The sequence below is a fragment of the Balaenoptera borealis genome (genome assembly GCF_965194805.1).
Source record: "Balaenoptera borealis genome assembly, chromosome: X".
NCBI lineage: Eukaryota > Metazoa > Chordata > Mammalia > Artiodactyla > Balaenopteridae > Balaenoptera > Balaenoptera borealis.
In genome coordinates, this window is record NC_138881.1 from 15,135,068 (window position 1) to 15,152,699 (window position 17,632).

Below are 17,632 nucleotides of genomic sequence, written 5' to 3' on the forward strand. Positions count from 1 at the left end.
AAGGATTTTTGGAGACATAGATAAGACTATGGTAAAACTTATATGAAAAGGCAAAAAACCTAGAATCACTAGAACAATTTTTTAAAAGAATAAAATTGGAGGAATCACTTTACCTGATATTAAGACTTACTATACAGCTACAGTAATCAAGACAGTGTGACACTGGCAGAGGGACAGACACATAGATCAATGGAACAGAACAAAGAACCCAGAAATAGAGCTACACAAATGTGCCCAACTGATTTTTGACCAAGGTGCAAAAGCAATACAATGGAGGAAAGATAGACTTTTCAACACATGGTGCTGCAGAAATTAGATATCCATAGGCAGAATAAATGAACCTTAACCTAAGTTTCATATCATGGACAAAAATTAACTCAAAATGGATCACAGACTTAAATGCAAAACATAAAGTTATAAAACTTTTAGAAAAAAAATTAGGAGAAATCCTTTGGGATCTAGGCCTAGGCAAAGGGGAGGGGATGTGGCTTGCTGTTGGAAACTTCTTGGTGCTGGCCAGACCCCGGAGGGTATGTGATAATCCTTTGTTCTTGCAGCTGTCCACATAGGTCTGGTCACAATATTCCTGTAAACCTCCAACAAGATAATTCTTATTTTCTGTTATGCAACTTTTGATCTCTATATGAAGATCAAGCCTGGGAGGCAGAGCCTTGAGAAAGGGCTATTATGTATATTTCAGACTCTAGGCCACATTCTTTTAGGAAGGTGCAGAGCCAGCATGACTAAGCACAGGCAACAGAGCACAAAGGTTAGAGCTAGAGGAATAGATCCAATATGGAGTCAGGTTTGTTCTTCTCTGTTACAACAGGACCAGACATTTCACCAAAGATAATTTAAAGATGACAAATATGCACATGTAAGGATGTTCAATATCATTAGCCATTAGAGAAATGTGAATTAAAACCAAAATGAGATATTATTGCACACCTATGGGAATGTGAAAATGTCTAAAATAAAAAATAGTGAAAACACTGAATGCTGATGAGGATACAGAGAAAATTGATAACTCATATATTATTGGTGGAAATGTAAAATGGTGCAGCCACTCTGGAAAAGTTTGGCAGTTTCTTATAAACCTAGATATACATTTACCATACAACCCAGAATTTCACATATTCCAAAGAAAAGGAAAGTTATGTTTACTCAAAAACCTGTACACAAACGTTCATAGCAGCTATATTCATAATAGCCAAAGATGGGAAACAACCTGAATGTATTTCAATAGGTGAATGGTTAAACAAACTATGGTGCATCCATACCATGGAATATAACTCAGCAATAAAGAGGAATGAACTATTGATACAGGTGACAACTTAAATGGACCCCAAGGGAATTATGCTAAATGAAAAAGGCAATCTCAAACAACTACATACTGTGATTTGATGTATATAACATTACTGAAATAACAAAACTATAGAGATGGACAGGGTCATTACCAGGGGTTAGGGACTGTGAGAGAGGAGTATGTGGCTATAAAGAGGTAGCACGAGGGAGCCTGGTGATGATGGAAGAGTCCTGTATCATGACTGTGACGGTAATTACTCGAAGTTACACACGTGATAAATTTTCACGAAGCGACACACACACAAATGAGTACAAGTATGACTGGCGATAACTGGCTATATGTGAATAAGCTCTGGTTTTGATATTATACTGTAGTTAAGCAAGATGTCAGCATTGATGGAGGTGGATTGTAGGATGCACAGAACCTTCCTGTACATGTCTTGGCAACTTCCTGTGAACCTGTAATTATTTCCAAATAAAAAGTTTACAAATAAAAATAAGAAAGAATTCTTGACAGTTTACAAAATGATGTCACAAGCATCCTTTGATCTCATACGAGCCTCACAGTAACACAGGAGGATGCATAGAGTAGATTTCAATCCCATCTTACACGTGGACAATCAGATGCAGATAACCTCCGCTTTTATGATCACCCAATCCAAAGCTCTCTCCCCCTTCTCCCCACATAGTAGGCATGAAGTTTAATGTGAGGAATTCAACTGTACCAAAAATGCCCCATTTCTTTGTATTCTTTGAATCAGAGCAAATCAGGCTCTAAATACCCATTCTGTCATGCTTGCAGGAAATCCAATCTTTGGCATTATTGGGTTCCCCCCTGCCTTGCCCTGGCATCACACAAAGATCTGGGAAGCTTCTCTGATACCCAGGAAATAGGCAAAGGGGATCTTCAGTTTACCATGATGGCAGCTACCATCACCATTGTCTTAGTACAGGTGGCATACAGATATCTCCGTATCCAAGGTTCCAAACCTGACCAAGACACGATGCCCTGGGTGTAAAAACCTCCGAGATGCTTAAGGAAGGTACAATTCAGGGTACCAGCATCGGCCAAGTTTCCTCTAATGGAGGGACCATGACCTACCTCCCCTACTCCAGCCATCTCATTAAAAGATGTTTTTCCAATAAAATGTTACTTCTTATATTTAATAATTATTTATTATTTACGGTTATAGGAAACAAATTTTAAACAAATTTGCATACATGTTTTGTTGCTGTGATACATGAGAGACTGATCAATAAAAGACTGCCAAGCATAAAAGTATCAATGTATCACATCAGGATAAAATTCTGTGGGGGAAGTGAAATGGAAATATAATTTCAAGGAGTAAAAGGAATGAAGTAAAGTGTCTGATTGTTAAAGAGCTTGTCTTTTACTTTTTAAATGGATGATGGTGGCTGTCACATCATAATGATGTTTTTTTTTTAACGTCTTTATTGGAGTATAATTGCTTTACAATGGTGCGTTAGCTTCTGCTGTATAACAAAGTGAATCAGCCATACATATACACATATCCCCATATCTCCTCCCTCTTGTGTCTCCCTCCCATCCTCCCTATCCCACCCCTCTAGGTGGTCACAAAGCACCGAGCTGATCTCCCTGTGCTATGCGGCTGCTTCCCACTAGCTATCTATTTTACATTTGGTAGTGTATATATGCCCATGCCACTCTCTCACTTCATCCCAGCTTACCCTTCCCCCTCCCCGTATCCTCAAGTCCATTCTCTACATCTGCGTCTTTATTCCTGTCCTGCCCCTGGGTTCTTCATAACCACTTTTTTTTTTTTTTTTAGATTCCATATATATGTGTTAGCAGACGGTATTTGTTTTTCTCTTTCTGACTTACCTCACTCTGTATGACAGACACTAGGTCCATCCACCTCACTACAAATAACTCAATTTCGTTTCTTTTTATGGCTGAGTAATATTCCATTGTATATATGTGCCACATCTTCTTTATCCATTCATCTGTCGATGGACACTTAGGTTGCTTCCATGTCCTGGCTACCGTAAATAGTGCTGCAATGAACATTGTGGTCCATGTCTCTTTTTGAATTATGGTTTTATCAGGGTATATGCCCAGTAGTGGGATTGCTGGGTCGTATGACAGTTCTATTTTTAGTTTCTTAAGGAACCTCCATACTGTTCTCCATAGTGGCTGTATCAATTTACATTCCCACCAACAGTGCAAGAGGGTTCCCTTTTCTCCACACCCTCTCCAGCGTTCACTGTCTGTAGATTTTTTGATGATGGCCATTCTGACCGATGTGAGGTGAGACCTCATTGTAGTTTTGATTTGCATTTCTCTAATGATTAGTGAGGTTGAGCATCCTTTCATGTGTTTGTTGGCAATCTGTATATCTTCTTTGGAGAAATGTCTATTTAGGTCTTCTGCCCATTTTTGGACTGGGTTGTGCCTTATGTGTTGAGGTGCTCCTATGCTGGGTGCGTTGGGTGTATAAATATTTACAATTGTTATATCTTCTTCTTGGATTGATCCCTTGATCATTATGTAGTATCCTTCTTTGTCTCTTGTAATAGTCTTTATTTTAAAGTCTATTGTGTCTGGTATGAGTATTGCTACTCCAGCTTTCTTTTGATTTCCATTTGCATGGAATATCTTTTTCCATCCCCTCACTTTCAGTCTGTATGTGTCCCTAGGTCTGAAGTGGGTCTCCTGTAGACAGCGTATATATGGCTCTTGTTTATGTATCCATTCAGCCAGTCTATGTCTTTTGGTTGGAGCATTTAATCCATTTACATTTAAGGTAATTCTCGGTATGTATGTTCCTATTACCATTTTCTTAATTGTTTTGGGTTTGTTATTGCAGGCCTTTTCCTTCTCTTGTGTTTCCTGCCTAGAGAAGTTCCTTTAGCATTTGTTGTAAAGCTGGTTTGGTGGTGCTGAATTCTCTCAGCTTTTGCTTGTCTGTAAAGGTTTTTAATTTCTCCATTGAATCTGAATGAGATCCTTGCTGGGTAGAGTAATCTTGGTTGTAGGTTCTTCCCTTTCATCACTTGAAATATGTCCTGCCACTCCCTTCTGGCTTGCAGAGTTTCTGCTGAAAGATCAGCTGTTAACCTTATGCGGATTCCCTTGTATGTTATTTGCTGCTTTTCCCTTGCTGTTTTAAATATTTTTTCTTTGTATTTAATTTTTGATAGTTTGATTAATATGTGCCTTGGCGTGTTTCTCCTTGGATTTATCCTGTATGGGACTCTCTGTGCTTCCTGGACTTGATTGACTGTTTCCTTTCCCATATTAACTATAATCTCTAATTTCAACTATAATCTCTTCAAATATTTTCTCAGTCCCTTTCTTTTTCTCTTCTTCTTCTGGGACCCCTATAATTCGAATGTTGGTGCGTTTACTGTTGTCCAAGAGGTCTCTGAGACTGCCTTCAATTCTTTTCATTCTTTTTTCTTTATTCTGCTCTGCAGTAGTTATTTCTACTGTTTTATCCTCCAGGTCACTTATCAGTTCTTCTGCCTCAGTTATTCTGCTATTGATTCCTTCTAGAGAATTTTTAATTTCATTTATTGTGTTGTTCATCAGTGTGTTTGCTCTTTAGTTCTTCTAGGTCCTTGTTAAATGTTTCTTGTATTTTCTCCATTCTATTTCCAAGATTTTGGATCATCTTTCCTATCATTACTCTGAATTCTTTTTCAGGTAGACTGCCTACTTCCTCTTCATTTGTTTGGTCTGGTGGGTTTTTACCTTGCTCCTTCATCTGCTGCGTATTTCTCTGTCTTCTCATTTTGCTTAACATACTGTGTTTGGGGTCTCCTTTTCACAGGTTGCAGGTTTGTAGTTCCCGTTGTTTTTGGTGTCTGCCCCCAGTGGCTAAGGTTGGTTCAGTGGGTTGTGTAGGCTTCCTGGTGGAGGAGACTGGTGCCTGTGTTCTGGTGAATGAGGCTGGATCTTGTCTTTCTGGTGGGCAGGTCCACGTCTGGTGTTGTGTTTTGGGGTGTCTGTGAACTTATTATGATTTTAGGCAGCCTCTCTGCTAATGGGTGGGGTTGTGTTCCTATCTTTCTAGTTGTTTGGCATAGGGTGTCCAGCACTGGAGCTTGCTGGTCATTGAGTGGAGCTGGGTATTAGCGTTCAGACAGAGATCTCTGGGAGAGCTCTTGCCGATTGATATTACGTGGGGCAGGGAGGCCTCTGGTGGACCTATGTCCTGAATTCGGCTCTCCCACCTCAGAGGCTCAGGCCTGACAGCCAACCAGAGCACCAAGACCCTGTCAGCCACACGGCTCAGAAGAAAAGGGAGAAAAAATAAATAAAAAATAAAGTTATTAAAATAAAAAATTAAAAAATTATTAAAATAAAAAAATTAAAATGTACTAAAAAGAAAAAAAAAGAAGAGAGCAACCAAACCAATAAACAATTCTCCAATGATAACAAGTGCTAAAAACTATACTAAAAAAAACCAGACAGACAGAACCCTAGGACAAATGGTAAAACCAAACCTATACAGACAAAATCACACGAAGAAGCATACACATACACACTCACAAAAAGAGAAAAAGGGAAAAAATATATTTATATATAGATTTTAAAAAAAGGAAAAGAGCAACCAAATCAATAAACAAATCTACCAATGATAATAAGCTCTAAATACTAAACTAAGATAAACATAAAACCAGAAACAAATTAGATGCAGAGAGCAAACCCCAAGCCTACAGTGGCTCCCAAAGTCCACCATCTCAATTTTGGGACGATTCGTTGTCTATTCAGGTATTCCACAGATGTGGGGTACATCAAGTTGATTGTGGGGATTTAATCTGCTGCTCCTGAGGCTGCACGGAGAAATTTCCCTTTCTCTTCTTTGTTCGCACAGCTCCTGGGGTTCAGCTTTGGATATGGACCCGGCTCTGCATGTAGGTCACCCTCTGGCGTCTGTTCTTCGCCCAGACAGGAGGGGGTTAAAGGAGTGGCTGATTCGGGGGCTCTGGCTCACTCAGGCCAGGGGGAGGGAGGAGTACGGAATGTGGGGCGAGCCTGCGGCGGCAGAGGCCAGCATGACGCTGCAGCAGCCTAGGGCGTGCCGTGTGTTCTCCTGGGGAAGTTGTCCCTGGATCATGGGACCCTGGCAGTGGCGGGCTGCACAGGCTCCCGGGAGGGCAGGTGTGGATAGTGACCTGTGCTCGCACGCAGTCTTCTTGGTGGCTGCAGCAGCAGCCTTAGCGTTTCATGCCCATCTCTGGTGTCCGCGCTGATAGCCACGTCTTGCACCTGTCTCTGGAGCTCGTTCAGGCGGTGCTCTGCCTTCTGTGGGCAGACAGGGAAGGAATCCCCCCTCCTCGCTCAGCCCAAAACAATGGTCTCTTGCCCCTTAGGCAGGTCCAGACCTTTTCCCGGACTCCCTCCTGGCTAGCTGTGGCGCACTAGCCCCCTTCAGGCTGTGTTCACGCAGCCAACCCCAGTCCTTTCCCTGGGATCCGACCTCCGAAGCCCAAGCCTCAGCTCCCAGGCCCCACCTGCCCCGGCGGGTGAGCAGACAAGCCTCTCGGGCCGCTGAGTGCCGGTCGGCACCGATCCTCTGTGCGGGCATCTCTCCGTTTTGCCCTCCGCACCCCTGTGGCTGCGCTCTCCTCCGTGGCTCCGAAGCTTCCCCCCCGCCCACCCCCCGTCTCCGCCAGTGAAGGGGCTTCCTAGCGTGTGGAAACTTTTCCTCCTTCACAGCTCCCTCCCAGAGGTGCAGGTCCTGTCCCTATTCTTTCGTCTCTGTCTTTTCTTTTTTTCTTTTGCCCTACCCAGGTACGTGGGGAGTTTCTTGCCTTTTGGGAAGTCTGAGGTCTTCTGCCAGCGTTCAGTAGGTGTTCTGTAGGAGCTGTTCCACATGTAGATGTATTTTTGATGTATTTGTTGGGAGGAAGGTGATCTCCACGTCTTACTCCTCCGCCATCTTGAAGGTCCCCACCCATAATGATGTTTTGATACCAGCAAGTACAGTATGAGTTTTATTTTTAAATATCAATAGTTACAATATATTATTGTATATTACATCTTTTAGAATTACAATATTTAAACTTATAAAGGATTTTAGATATCAACTTTAAAAGTGTGAGGGAATATGTAGTTTTTCAAAATTCTTTTAGAGGACATGCAAGCAGAAAAAGATTTGGAAGCCCACTGATTTAGACCAAAGTTTCCTCAGTGTGGTATTCAATACAGAGACATCTCTTCACATGGAAAACAAGATTATTTTACTTGGCACGATGATGGTCCACAGACTTCACTTGCCCAACATTTACATCTTCCTGCTTCTCCTCCACCATCTGCCCTTTGCCCTGTCTTATTGTGAGACTCCTCAGCACTGACTCTGCAGCCCTCCCCTACACCTTCCCATCTCTACCTCTTACAGTGCCCCTTCCTGGTTCTTAATGCTGCCCTCGAATGGCTTCCTTCTCAGTACCCTTCTTTAACTACTACTGCACTTTAATTCTAGCCCAGTCCTCTGCCTCCTCCAGCCTCCCCATCTCCCTTACAGAACTCCTTCTAAGACTCTTCCCTTCTCTCAGCATTCTAGTCCTTTATGAGTCACAGCCAGTCACAGCCTCAGCTTGCCTACAACCTCTCACCCCCTAGACACTGTTCCCTGGTTATACATGGAAATAGACAAACATCATGAAGATGGTTCAGAAGTGACTGAATCTCAAAAACCACTGCTTTAAACATAATGCATGTGGATCTGAACAAGATGCTTGACCAGTCCCTTATTATATCCACACAGAAAAAATATAGACATGTGGTTAGATAAAAATACAGTGAGGTAGATCCATTTATCTGGAGAGATTTGGAATTAGGTCACTCTAAATGTGATGGCATATGATCAGAGCTGAAGGAGAAAAACAGGCAATAAGTGAGGAGAGTAGAGGATGAAGAGATCTCTGTGGGCTTGGCCAATCAGGGAAGCCTACCTGGAGAAGACAGGCTATGGTTTGGGTGTCAGCCACTGCCCTGTTGTAGTTCTATCTCAGCTGTCTCCAAAGGTCACCCAGATACATTGGGTTATTCCACCATTCCTCAGAGCTTGCACATGCCAGTCTGGGATTTGTAGATGTCCTCCTGATACTCTTCATTGAAATACCTGGAAATGATAAACCCGTTGGTATTCAGTGACAGTCTCTGTATCAGCCAGCTATTGCTGCATAACTATTACACAATCACAAATATTTCAGTGTTCAAAATAAGCATTTATTTCTCACACACCATTAGTTTGCCTGGGGCCCAGAAGAACTAGCTTGAGTTCAGCTGGAAGGCCCTCCTTCAAGCTATAGGTCCACTGGGATTGGTTCCTTGTAATGAGCTGGGCTCTAGTCTCTCCCACATGGGTTATTCTTGGGCCTAGGCTGAATAATCAGAACCCAGGGGAAGCTCTTCTCATGAACATGGCAAAAGCATGAGAGAGGGAAAATAGAAACATGTGAGGCCTCTTAAGGCTTTGGTTCAAAACCGAACTTGTGCTGCTTCTTCCCCTATTCTGTTGTCCAAAGTAAGTCTCAAGGCCAAGCCCAAAATCAAGGGGTCGGGAAACCCATTTTGCCTTTTGTAAGAGAAGATGCAAAATTACAAGGCAAAGGGCATGGATACAGGGAGGGATGTAGAACTGGGGCTAATTAAGCCAACTTCCCACATCTTCCATCTGCTTACTTGGACCCTGTGGGGCTCCTGGGCACAAAAGCCTTTCTGTGTCCCCCATTTCTTGTTTGTAGGAAGTAGGCTTCATTAAGCCTCCACGATTTTCTGTGAGTTCCAAAGGACAATTCAAACAGCTGCTAATCAGGCAAGGGAGGTGATGTGGAGACAAGGGAGAAGCAGTCAAAAAACAACAGTGCAGCCTTGGGGCAGGGTCCTGGTTCCTCCTCAAGGGATATACGTAACAATATCTTTGAGCTCTTCTGCAGAACTAAAACCCCCACTAAATGGAAGATGTTAACTGCTTGAAGAAGCATTCTTCATTTCAGAGAGAAGGTCACAGTTCAATAACCTCAAGAACCACAAAAGTCCATCATGAGACCACCTGACGCCAGACGATCTCTAGACTGAATGAATGCAGGCCCTGCACACACCCTGATCCTTATCAGCAACCCTGCCCCTTGACTATAAGACTTCTCACAGACCCTCCCAGGTTGGGACACACAGCTTTGAGGACATTAGCACTCTGTGGCCCCCTTTGCCCGGCAAAGCAATAAAGCTATTTTTTTCTACTTCACCCAAACTCTGTCTCCGAGACTTAATTCAGTGCTGGCGTACAGAGGCCCATTTTCGGTATCAGACCCAAAGAGCCCACCCAATCATCTGGCCTCATTCTCCCTGGGTCTTGTCAGGACCCCAGGATTCTTGCTGTGCCTTCCCCTAAACCCCATTCCACAGCTCTTTCCATGCCAGGGAAGTTGGCTGCCAGAGACCTGACTCCATCACCAGCTCTTTCCAAGAACTATACCTTTGTTTATGATCCACTCCATCTCCCATCTAATTGAAGTCCCAGGTAATGATGCTATCTGCACTTAACACTGAATATCAGCAATTCCCATAAGCCAAAAGTCAAGCCACTTCCCTAGCCAGGATACAGTCTCCTTATTTCCTTTGTGTTGCTAAAAATCAGACCAGGGACAATTCTGTGATGGATTCTGCCTTCTCTCTTCCCTGAAGAAACTCTACCATATATTCTGTTTACCCCACTTTTTTTGGTCTCAGACCCTACTGGGACTCAGTCATCCCCAGCTGGGCCCCAGTCATCCCCAACTGGGCCCCCTCCATGCTCTAAGGCCAGTGCCGTTTTATAACGTATGTGTGTTTATAAGTTATGGTCTGTTGGCACTTGGCCTCCATTCCCACCTCCTTCCATTGTGTCTTACTAAACTAAGAAATCCAGAAAGCTAAATACTATATTTCTCAGACTCCCTTGCAGCTAGGCTTCTGTACATAGACAGGTGTCACCAATAGGAAAGAATACATGAGGCAGAGATCATCTTCCTGCTTTTCTGCCTTTAAGCAGAGATGTGGAGTTTCTGAAGCAGATTTCCAATGTTTCATTTGCACCTCTGGGGTGTCAAGAAGTGCATCAGTGGTGGCTTCCTGGACCCTGGATAGTGTATTCCAGCAGCAGCCTCTGACCCTCCACCTTCCTAGTTGTGACAGAGGTAGGATTTCTTTGGGTTAGTCAGTTCTGTGATACCCTGGCAATCATTCCTGTTTGTCCAGCCCTTCCAACAATATGGTAAGCCCCTTATTCTCTGAACTCAAAACCTTTCTATTTAAATACCTAAAGGGGTTTCTGTTTCTAGCACTGAACGCCAATAGCTACAGCATGGTATCTCTCTTGGGCTTGAACTACAGTAGCACCCATATAAGTACCACAGGTTTTCCAAAAAGAATGATATTTATTGCACCCCTGTGAGCAGAGGTTTTCTAATAAATGTTGCCCAGACAGCATTTTTTACTCAGCTGAGCCAGGAATAAAAAAAGCAAACGCCTTCAGAGCTTTAGTTAACAAAGAAGCAAGAATGCATCACCACCAGGCCTAAGGGAGCCAGCCTCAGGCTGCTCCCATCCTAACATCTTCATTTCCTTCTGCTTGGCTGCACCTTGCCATGCGGCCTCCTCAGATGCCCTTGAACTCTCCAGGCTGATGCTAGGAGACACGAGACCATTCCTGTCAGACCACATGGACAATGCCAAAGGTTAGTCACCACCCACAGATACTCGTCAGAAATTACAAGAACAGCTTCTCTGTAATAAAGACGGGGAAAGATGGGAGGGTGGAGAATGATTAATGGCCCCTTCATAGTTGATGGGAAGCAAGTGCGATCTGCATTTTGGGTGTTGATGTTTTCTCACACAACGACATTCCCACATGGTAGCAACCTGGGAGATAAAAACAACAGCCTTGTTTGGGAGAAAGAAGGGGGTCTGTGTTCTTCAGCTGCTTTGGAAGAGAGCATGCATTTCGGGAAGTGTTGCCATAGGGGGCCAAAGGCTCCCGTGGTGTTTGGCAAAGCTGGAGGCTCTGGAAAGTCCAAAGGTGATATATTTAATAGGCGGCTGGTTTTCTTTCATCTTCATAGTAAGTGTCTAATCCCAAAGGCAAGACACAGCAGGTAAGATGAGATGAAGTCCCCATCACACTTTGCAGCTGAAACTAAGAGGGGAGAAAGGCTGAAAAACAGCAGCATGGGATTCTGCTTCTCTAAGAGGAACTGAAAGAAACACAATGAAGGCGGAGCTGATGGCGAAGAAGGAAACAAAGGAATAGAAGCCACAAAGCAGGAATACACTAGCAGGATGCAGACAAGGGACCCATGTCCAGTGAAGGGAGGTGAAGCTGCAGAGGGGGATGCAGGGCCACGAGGGAAGGCATTTCAAGATGTACCCTCTCCACAGCCATACTGGCTGGAAGGCTTCTGAACACTGGGAGCCTAGTTTTAAACTATGATTTTTTTTCAAGGTGGAAGAACACAAAAATATCTGCTTAACACTTCCCCAGCACTCAGCAAAATGCTTAGAGGTGAAAAATTAGGCAAAAGAATGTTTCGATTTTTACCCCCTGATTATAAAAGTAACACATGTCCACTGCAGAAAATACAAGAAAAAACAAATATTCCATGGTCCCACCATGAAGATATAACAGCTGCTTTGCTATTATCTTCTTCTCTGTGTGGATCTTTCTGAAAAAAATGAGACATCTAGTATATGAAGTTGTATATTCTCATTTCATCACTAAGTATTGTACTGTATTTTCCCATAATACTAAATATTTTTAAAAACATACTTTTCAACTAAATTAATATTTCTTGTATATAAATCTTTTGCAATTTTCTGATTATTTTCTTAGGATAAATCCCTAAAAGCTGAATTACTATGTCAATGGGAATGTTTACCTCTAAAGCTCTTATGCTTATTGCCAATTGTTTTACAAAAACTTTGCATCAATTTCCACTCCTACCACAATGTATAAGGGTGCACTCAAACCGCTTTTTGGTTTTTGCTGTAAAAAATCACCAGTCTCAGGCAATGTGGTGCTATTTCAGAAATATGTGAAGAAACCTGAAGTTTTGGTCCTGGTTCCGCTATGTGTATTTAGGAAAGTTTAGTTCACCTTTGCATGCCTCAGTTATCTTTTTTTTTTTCACAACTTTATTGGAGTATAAATGCTTTACAATGGTGTGTTAGTTTCTGCTGTACAACAAACTGAATCAGCTATATGTATACATATATCCCCATATCCCCTCCCTCTTGAGCCTCCCTCCCACCCTCCCTATCCCACCCCTCTAGGTGGTCACAAAGCACCAAGCTGATCTCCCTGTGCTACGCAGCTGCTTCCCACTAGCCATCCATTTTACATTTGGTAGTGTATATATGTCCATGCCACTCTCTCACTTCGTCCCAGCTTCCCCTTCCCCCCTGTGCCCTCAAGTCCGTTCTCTACATCTGCGTCTTTATTCCTGCCCTGCCACTAGGTTCATCAGTATCGCTTTTTAAAATTCCATATACATCATGCCTCAGTTATCTTTAGGAACACTTCAAGCTCCAACATTCTTTGAAATTATGTTTTCTTAACAAAGAAAGATAACAGAAAGTGTCATATTTTATCCAATTAGTACAATATCAAATATTAGTATTAAATGAATGCATATGTTACTGAAAATCTGTTAGGCATCTGTGGTTGGTAGAATTTAATACTCCTGAGAATAGTCACTAGAATAAGCTATTAAGGGAGGGCTTTGTATCTGTTTTGGTCACTATTATATCGCCATGACAAAATGCATGCTGGGAACATACGGGGTGCTCTATAAATATATGTTTAATGCAAGAATGAATTCATGATGAAAGTTTTATTAACTAGATGTAGCCAACCAATATAGCCAATATGCCCTTGGCCCACCTGAAGGTCATCCACAGCTTTGGTGGACAGTCCCCACACACACTGGCAGATTGCAGCCTCAAGCACCTGGGTCTCTCTGCCTGAGGACTTTTCTATGGCCATAGGAGCAGTCTCTGTCCATGCAGGGCAAACTAGAAGAGAAGCGCTGGGGAGGTAACACCCCCAGGAATAACTCTCAAATAATGAGGGCTGGGAGTTGACAGATAATACCCCAACTTCCTTGCTCCCTGGTGGGATGGTTCTGAGTTATGTTCTGCGCAATCTTTCAGAGGATCCTTAGCAGGACTGAGCCCAGTTGCCCACAGCAATAACCCTCTCATCAACACACCCTCTTTTCCTTGCTCCCTCCCTGTGCTTCCTGGGATCACCTTCCAAATCAACAACTTGCATCTAAATCCTCATCTCAGAGTCTAGCTTTGGGGGAACCCAAACACTAGAGTTGATGTTTGCAAAATTATAAGTGTATGATTTGAAAATATGTCCTCCTTTTTACAAGGAACACACACCCCATCATTTTACTTCCTGGAGGCAGGAAGTAGAGTAGTAAACACACTTAGAGGCAGCGATGTAAGTGAGATTTTGTGACTCTGTGTGTGTCCAGAGCAGCCTTGGTCTCAAGGTTGATTTGAGAACAGATGCCAGGAAAGAGGGAAGGCAGCCAATTATTTTTAGAGAATTAAAATTGAAGAGTTAAATGTAGCTCTAAGCTGAAGAGGAATCAGAACCTGTTCTCCTCTGCCCTGGGGAAGACCTTGGCACCAGGATGCCAATCACCATACATCACCTGTGTGAGTTATTGGAACAAGGCAATGAAGGCTCATTATTTTTCTGAGTCCCTCCAGCTGTTATCACAGTGCTAAACAAAAAGAAGGTCTTCAAGAGTAGTTGACTGCTTGAAGCACCATTTGGGTATTTGGGTACTACTATACAGCAGGTGTAGAAACCACTGTATATCAGTCAGGATTTTATTGCAGACAATAGCATTCTAGCTAGGAAAAATTTGAAGGATACAGAGAATCTCTGAAAGACCAGAAAACCAGTTTAAAGGTTATGCAGTAAAGAACAATGCCACAAATTTCACCAAGGACTGGTCTGGTAGAGACACTCCTGCCACCTCCTGGGCAGCATCATAACAGCTGGTACCACCCACCCACTAATGCTGAATCTCTGCCTCACTGCTCCTGGAAGCTGGTGCTGCCAACCTCAACCTCATGGATTCATGCAGTAACGCTGGCTGCTTTCACATCACCTCAAATATGGCCTGTGTGTGTTTGATTGGCTGAGCCCTAATCCCTACCTGCAAAGGAGGTTGGGAGAGTAAGAATCTCATCCATTGTGGGGCAGTTTCCAAATATAAGAAAGGTGTTCAAAGGTGCTAGGTCAACAAGGATTTCCACTACACTTCCTTATCCGTCACTCTCCAGCGCCCTCCCCTACTGCCATAATAGCAGGTCCTATCTCTGACTACCTGTGAGCTCCAACTTACATTTGCCTAGCTGGTGGCCTCTTAATACAGGTTACATGCTGAGCACCCAGTCCCACAGAAGAGGTTAGAGGAAGTGCCTCAATGTGTGATGAAATTCCCAAGGTCTCTGTGATCAGGGCCCCTGTATGAGTTCAAGGACACATCCCTGCTACCACCCAGACCAGTGCTGCCCAACAGAAATACTATGAGCCACAAGCACATGCCACACATGAAATTTAAAATTTGCTAGTTCCCACATTAAAAAAAGAATAAAAAATCCAGTGAGATTCATTTTAATAATACATTTTATTCAAACTAATGTATCCAAAAATATTATCATTTCAACAGGTAATCAATATAAAACAAAACTTTAATAAGATATATGATCTTTTTTTTTAATACTGAGTCCTCAAAATCCAGTGCAAACTTAATAATTATGGCGCATCACAATTCGGACTAACCATGTTTCGAGTGCTTAAGAGCCAAATTGGCTGGTGGCTCCCATACTGGACAGTGCAGTACTCCTTTTGGGATGGCAATGCTTGAGCTGTGTCCTCCTCCTCTTCAGCTGCAAGCCACCTGCCATACTTGTGGTCAGGGCAGCCCTTCAGAGAATGGGTATCTCTACACTGCAGTTAAGAAGCGCTGCATGATTCTGTTTAGGAGTTAAGCACAGAAGTTTCTCACTCCTGGTCCTCAGTCATCCTGGCTCCCTGAGCACTCTACAACCCTGTTCCCTCTCTACTCTCACCTGCTGTTAAGTACTCCATGGACTGGGGACATGGGGGAGACAGGCAAGGCACTCACTTTGGGTTTAAAATTTAAAGGGATGTCAAAAAAACTCAGTAATCAAGATAAACATTTTAATACAACATTTCTAAATTAAAATTAATGCAAAAATTCATGATGAAAATAATATCAAAATTTTAAATAACAGGCTCCACCAGGGCTGGGATTGGGGCAAGGTGAGGAAGGTGGGCAGTGCAAGTAGAAGGACTGTCCTTCTTCTTTCCTTTGCCTCAAGTGGCTCTCAGCGTCACTAGATAATGGGGCCACTTTTCTAGGACTTTCCTAAGTGCTCAATATGTATTGCTGGGTAATGAAATAAATGAATGAGCAAAAAAAAGTCCTTTCCGAATAAAAAAGCACTTTATTATTTAGGCTCAAATTCAATTTTAATGAAAAGCAGTAATACATTGCTTTGACACAATTACAATCAAAATCTCACTGGAGGGACTTCCCTTGTGGCACAGTGGTTAAGAATCCGCCTGCCAATGCAGGGGATACGGGTTCGAGCCCTGGTCTGGGAAGATCCCACACGCCGCGGAGCAACTAAGCCTGTGAGCCACAACTACTGAAGCCCGCGCACCTAGAGCCCATGCTCCGCAACACGAGAAGCCACCGCAATGAGAAGCCCACGCACCGCAACGAAGAGTAGCCCCCACTCGCCACAACTAGAGAAAGCCTGCGCGCAGCAACGAAGACCCAACGCAGCCAAAAATTAATTAATTAATTAATTATTTAAAAATCTCACTGGAATTTTTTTAACTTGCCAAATTGATTCTAGCATTTACACTGAAGAATAAGCAGGTGAGAATAGTGAACAGTGAACAAGAGCATGTCTGGAGAAATTAGGAAGAATGCAAGCCCGGTCTAGTTTCTGCTTCTTGGCTGGGCAGCCCTCAGCCCCAACTCCCACACAGTAAGGCCCCAGCAACCGCTCTTCAGTGTGGGACAAATCATACTGTGAGGGAACCCTTTCCACTCCCAGAACTGTTCTTAGGTAAGAAGTGGTTAAACACTCAGCAAGAGCCTTGAAGGGGGAAAAAAAGAAAAGAATGTTCCCAAAGTACAGCCTATGCCCTGAGGAGTTTCTGAAATCAGGGAGGTAAATGCCAGCAGTCTCCACCCCACAGATCTTCAACCACTCTTTCCCATCCCTAGACCACCCCCACCCCACCCCCAGGACCTGGCCACCTTGTCCCAGCCCCTCTTCTAGCAGCATCTATTAGGTCACTTCCATGTCTCCCACCTCCTGACCACCTCTCACTGCCCACACAGCGTGGACCTCAAAACCCCAGACAAGGACGGAGCTCTGTTTGGTCTAACTCTACCACTCACTCATCTTTTTCTCTACCCACTTCCCAAAGGCACTAAGCACTTCCCAAAGGCCCCGCCTTCTAATACCATCACATTGGGGGTTAGGGTTTCATTATATGGATTTGGGGGGTATGGGGACACAAACATTCAGACCATAGCAGATAGGTACTCATTTTCTTCCTTTCTCCCCTTGAGGCAACGAGGCTTCTCCTTTGGGGGTGGTCTCTGGCTTCCAGCTTCCTGGCCTTTGAAACCACACTCCAGCATTCTGGCTTCTCTTCAGGAAGTATCCCTGGCCCAGAGGCACAAAAGCTTGTGGTTGCAGCTTGGGCCTTCCCTGACCTCAGTGACTAGGACCCTGGGAGTAAGGCCCTATGTCCACATCTGGGCCCAAGCCCTCTGAAGCTGCGCTCACCAGAATGCCCCAAGGTCTCTGCCATACTGTCTCCTCCCACTCCCCTTTGTTCTCTCCCCACTTCCTCCCTCTGTTCCTCTTCTCCTTGTATCAGACTCTGGGACACAGCCTTGAAGAGTCTGGGTACCTTCCTGCATCACCCATAGCCAAGGCAACAACTGTACCAAAATTAAAGTTTATCCAAGAACAACTGCTAGTTAACATATTACTGTGATTACTGAAGTAGTTCTGTACTTTCTGGGAAGAAAATGTCAGTAGTTTGTTAAATGGGTCTTCTTGGTCTGACAGGATTCATCTTCCATTGTCTTGCTTTCCCCCAAAGACAAATGCAACATTTCAGAACCAAGAACTTTCTGACCCCTTTGCTAGTCCTTCCCTGTTCCATCAAAGCTTCCCTATCATGTGTTCACATCATCAGGATTTTACACAGAGCCT

General features: G+C 43.5%; 1 protein-coding gene and 1 long non-coding RNA gene across 2 annotated transcripts in view; one reads left to right on the plus strand and one right to left on the minus strand.

Moving 5' to 3' along the window:
- LOC309620018 overlaps nucleotides 1–17,632 on the plus strand; it is an 878,206-nt gene that overhangs the window by 808,280 nt on the left and 52,294 nt on the right. The gene's annotated exons all lie outside the window — the stretch shown is intronic.
- Nucleotides 1–17,632, minus strand: part of RAI2 (retinoic acid induced 2) — a 406,186-nt gene that overhangs the window by 307,316 nt on the left and 81,238 nt on the right. Inside the window, exon 3 of the mRNA XM_082375736.1 lies at nucleotides 8,251–8,420. The gene's annotated coding sequence lies outside the window, so the exon portion shown is untranslated. The remainder of the gene's footprint in view (nucleotides 1–8,250; nucleotides 8,421–17,632) is intronic.